General features: G+C 60.2%; 1 protein-coding gene across 4 annotated transcripts in view; it reads left to right on the top strand.

Annotated features, from left to right (window-relative positions):
• The window catches only part of LOC147114989 (junctophilin-1-like), a 237,146-nt gene that overhangs the window by 94,500 nt on the left and 137,250 nt on the right, over positions 1 to 5,396 (top strand). The window lies entirely within an intron of this gene.

Below are 5,396 nucleotides of genomic sequence, written 5' to 3'. Positions count from 1 at the left end.
TCCCCATATCGCCCAACCCCACCTACCCACCTTCTCCCCATATCACCAACCCCACCTACCCACCTTCTCCCCATATCCCTCAACCCCACCTACCCACCTTCTCCCCATATCCCCCAACACCACCTACCCACCTTCTCCCCATATCCCCCAACCCCACCTACCCACCTTCTCCCCATATCCCCAACCCCACCTACCCACCTTCTCCCCATATCCCCAACCCCACCTACCCACCTTCTCCCCATATCCCCAACCCCACCTACCCACCTTCTCCCCATATCCCCAACCCCACCCACCCACCTTCTCCCCATATCCCCCAACCCCACCTACCCACCTTCTCCCCATATCCCCCAACCCCACCTACCCACCTTCTCCCCATATCCCCCAACCCCACGTACCCACCTTCTCCCCATATCCCCCAACCCCACCTACCCACCTTCTCCCCATATCCCCCAACCCCACCCACCCACCTTCTCCCCATATCCCCAACCCCACCTACCCACCTTCTCCCCATATCCCCCAACCCCACCTACCCACCTTCTCCCCATATCCCTTAACCCCACCTACCCACCTTCTCCCCATATCCCCCAACACCACCTACCCACCTTCTCCCCATATCCCCCAACCCCACCTACCCACCTTCTCCCCATATCCCCCAACCCCACCCACCCACCTTCTCCCCATATCCCCCAACACCACCTACCCACCTTCTCCCCATATCCCCCAACCCCACCCACCCACCTTCTCCCCATATCCCCCAACACCACCTACCCACCTTCTCCCCATATCCCCCAACCCCACCTACCCACCTTCTCCCCATATCCCTCAACCCCACCTACCCACCTTCTCCCCATATCCCCCAACCCCACGTACCCACCTTCTCCCCATATCCCCCAACCCCACCTACCCACCTTCTCCCCATATCCCCCAACCCCACCTACCCACCTTCTCCCCATATCCCCCAACCCCACCTACCCACCTTCTCCCCATATCCCCAACCCCACGTACCCACCTTCTCCCCATATCCCCCAACCCCACCTACCCACCTTCTCCCCATATCCCCCAACCCCACCTACCCACCTTCTCCCCATATCCCTCAACCCCACCTACCCACCTTCTCCCCATATCCCCAACCCCACCTACCCACCTTCTCCCCATATCCCCAACCCCACCTACCCACCTTCTCCCCATATCCCTCAACCCCATCTACCCACCTTCTCCCCATATCCCCAACCCCACCTACCCACCTTCTCCCCATCTCCCCAACCCCACCTACCCACCTTCTCCCCATATCCCCCAACCCCACCCACCCACCTTCTCCCCATATCCCCCAACCCCACCTACCCACCTTCTCCCCATATCCCCAACCCCACCTACCCACCTTCTCCCCATATCCCCCCAACCCCACCTACCCACCTTCTCCCCATATCCCTCAACCCCATCTACCCACCTTCTCCCCATATCCCCCAACCCCACCTACCCACCTTCTCCCCATATCCCCCAACCCCACCTACCCACCTTCTCCCCATATCCCCCAACCCCATCTACCCACCTTCTCCCCATATCCCCCAACCCCACCTACCCACCTTCTCCCCATATCCCCAAACCCCACCTACCCACCTTCTCCCCATATCCCTCAACCCCATCTACCCACCTTCTCCCCATATCCCCCAACCCCACCTACCCACCTTCTCCCCATATCCCCCAACCCCACCTACCCACCTTCTCCCCATATCCCCAAACCCCACCTACCCACCTTCTCCCCATATCCCCCAACCCCACCTACCCACCTTTTCCCCATATCCCCCAACCCCACCTACCCACCTTCTCCCCATATCCCTCAACCCCACCTACCCACCTTCTCCCCATATCCCCAACCCCACCTACCCACCTTCTCCCCATATCCCCAACCCCACCTACCCACCTTCTCCCCATATCCCCAAACCCCACCTACCCACCTTTTCCCCATATCCCCAACCCCACCTACCCACCTTACCCCATATCCCCAACCCCAGCTACCCACCTTCTCCCCATATCCCCAACACCACCTACCCACCTTCTCCCCATATCCCCAACCCCACCTACCCACCTTCTCCCCATATCCCCAACCCCACCTACCCACCTTCTCCCCATATCCCCCAACCCCACCTACCCACCTTCTCCCCATATCCCCCAACCCCACCTACCCACCTTCTCCCCATATCCCCCAACACCACCTACCCACCTTCTCCCCATATCCCTCAACCCCATCTACCCACCTTCTCCCCATATCCCCAACCCCATCTCCCCACCTTCTCCCCATATCCCCAACCCCACCTACCCACCTTCTCCCCATATCCCCCAACCCCACCTACCCACCTTCTCCCCATATCCCCAACCCCACCTACCCACCTTCTCCCCATATCCCCAACCCCACCTACCCACCTTCTCCCCATATCCCTCAACCCACCTACCCACCTTCTCCCCATCTCCCTCAACCCCACCTACCCACCTTCTCCCCATATCCCCCAACCCCACCTGCCCACCTTCTCCCCATATCCCCCAACCCCACCCACCCACCTTCTCCCCATATCCCTCAACCCCACCCACCCACCTTCTCCCCATATCCCCCAACCCCACCCACCCACCTTCTCCCCATATCCCTCAACCCCACGTACCCACCTTCTCCCCATATCCCCCAACACCACCTACCCACCTTCTCCCCATATCCCTCAACCCCATCTACCCACCTTCTCCCCATATCCCTCAACCCCACCTACCCACCTTCTCCCCATATCCCCAAACCCACCCACCCACCTTCTCCCCATATCCCCCAACTCCACCTACCCACCTTCTCCTCATATCCTCAACCCCACCTACCCACCTTCTCCCCATATCGCCCAACCCCACCTACCCACCTTCTCCCCATATCCCCCAACCCCACCTACCCAACTTCTCCCCATATCCCCAACCCCACCTACCCACCTTCTCCCCATATCCCCAACCCCACCTACCCACCTTCTCCCCATATCCCCCAACCCCACCTACCCACCTTCTCCCCATATCCCCAAACCCACCTACCCAACTTCTCCCCATATCCCCAACCCCACCTACCCACCTTCTCCCCATATCCCCAACCCCACCTACCCACCTTCTCCCCATATCCCTCAACCCCACCTACCCACCTTCTCCCCATATCCCCCAACCCCACCTACCCACCTTCTCCCCATATCCCTCAACCCCACCTACCCACCTTCTCCCCATATACCCAACCCCACCTACCCACCTTCTCCCCATATCCCTCAACCCCACCTACCCACCTTCTCCCCATATCCCTCAATCCCACCTACCCACCTTCTCCCCATATCCCTCAACCCCACCTACCCACCTTCTCCCCATATCCCCCAACCCCACCTACCCACCTTCTCCCCATATCCCCCAACCCCACCTACCCACCTTCTCCCCATATCCCTCAACCCCACCTACCCACCTTCTCCCCATATCCCTCAACCCCACCTACCCACCTTCTCCCCATATCCCCCAACCCCACCTACCCACCTTCTCCCCATATCCCCCAACCCCACCTACCCACCACCTCCCCATATCCCCAACCCCACCCACCCACCTTCTCCCCATATCCCCCAACCCCACCCACCCACCTTCTCCCCATATCCCTCAATCCCACCCTACCCACCTTCTCCCCATATCCCTCAATCCCACCTACCCACCTTCTCCCCATATCCCTCAACCCCACCTACCCACCTTCTCCCCATATCCCCAACCCCACCTACCCACCTCTCCCCATATCCCTCAACCCCACCCACCCACCTTCTCCCCATATCCCCCAACCCCACCCACCCACCTTCTCCCCATATCCCTCAACCCCACGTACCCACCTTCTCCCCATATCCCCCAACACCACCTACCCACCTTCTCCCCATATCCCTCAACCCCACCTACCCACCTTCTCCCCATATACCCAACCCCACCTACCCACCTTCTCCCCATATCCCTCAACCCCACCTACCCACCTTCTCCCCATATCCCTCAATCCCACCTACCCACCTTCTCCCCATATCCCTCAACCCCACCTACCCACCTTCTCCCCATATCCCCCAACCCCACCTACCCACCTTCTCCCCATATCCCCCAACCCCACCTACCCACCTTCTCCCCATATCCCTCAACCCCACCTACCCACCTTCTCCCCATATCCCTCAACCCCACCTACCCACCTTCTCCCCATATCGCCCAACCCCACCTACCCACCTTCTCCCCATATCCCCCAACCCCACCTACCCAACTTCTCCCCATATCCCCAACCCCACCTACCCACCTTCTCCCCATATCCCCAACCCCACCTACCCACCTTCTCCCCATATCCCCCAACCCCACCTACCCACCTTCTCCCCATATCCCCAAACCCACCTACCCAACTTCTCCCCATATCCCCAACCCCACCTACCCACCTTCTCCCCATATCCCCAACCCCACCTACCCACCTTCTCCCCATATCCCTCAACCCCACCTACCCACCTTCTCCCCATATCCCCCAACCCCACCTACCCACCTTCTCCCCATATCCCTCAACCCCACCTACCCACCTTCTCCCCATATACCCAACCCCACCTACCCACCTTCTCCCCATATCCCTCAACCCCACCTACCCACCTTCTCCCCATATCCCTCAATCCCACCTACCCACCTTCTCCCCATATCCCTCAACCCCACCTACCCACCTTCTCCCCATATCCCCCAACCCCACCTACCCACCTTCTCCCCATATCCCCCAACCCCACCTACCCACCTTCTCCCCATATCCCTCAACCCCACCTACCCACCTTCTCCCCATATCCCTCAACCCCACCTACCCACCTTCTCCCCATATCCCCCAACCCCACCTACCCACCTTCTCCCCATATCCCCCAACCCCACCTACCCACCACCTCCCCATATCCCCAACCCCACCCACCCACCTTCTCCCCATATCCCCCAACCCCACCCACCCACCTTCTCCCCATATCCCTCAATCCCACCTACCCACCTTCTCCCCATATCCCTCAATCCCACCTACCCACCTTCTCCCCATATCCCTCAACCCCACCTACCCACCTTCTCCCCATATCCCCAACCCCACCTACCCACCTTCTCCCCATATCCCTCAACCCCACCCACCCACCTTCTCCCCATATCCCCCAACCCCACCCACCCACCTTCTCCCCATATCCCTCAACCCCACGTACCCACCTTCTCCCCATATCCCCCAACACCACCTACCCACCTTCTCCCCATATCCCTCAACCCCACCTACCCACCTTCTCCCCATATACCCAACCCCACCTACCCACCTTCTCCCCATATCCCTCAACCCCACCTACCCACCTTCTCCCCATATCCCTCAATCCCACCTACCCACCTTC

This window comes from Somniosus microcephalus, chromosome 7 (genome assembly GCF_052327205.1).
Source record: "Somniosus microcephalus isolate GS21.2 chromosome 7, FLI_Smic_1.0, whole genome shotgun sequence".
Lineage (NCBI taxonomy): Eukaryota > Metazoa > Chordata > Chondrichthyes > Squaliformes > Somniosidae > Somniosus > Somniosus microcephalus.
The sequence above is the reverse complement of the archived record's forward strand: the minus strand, read 5'-3'. Positions and strand labels throughout refer to the sequence as shown.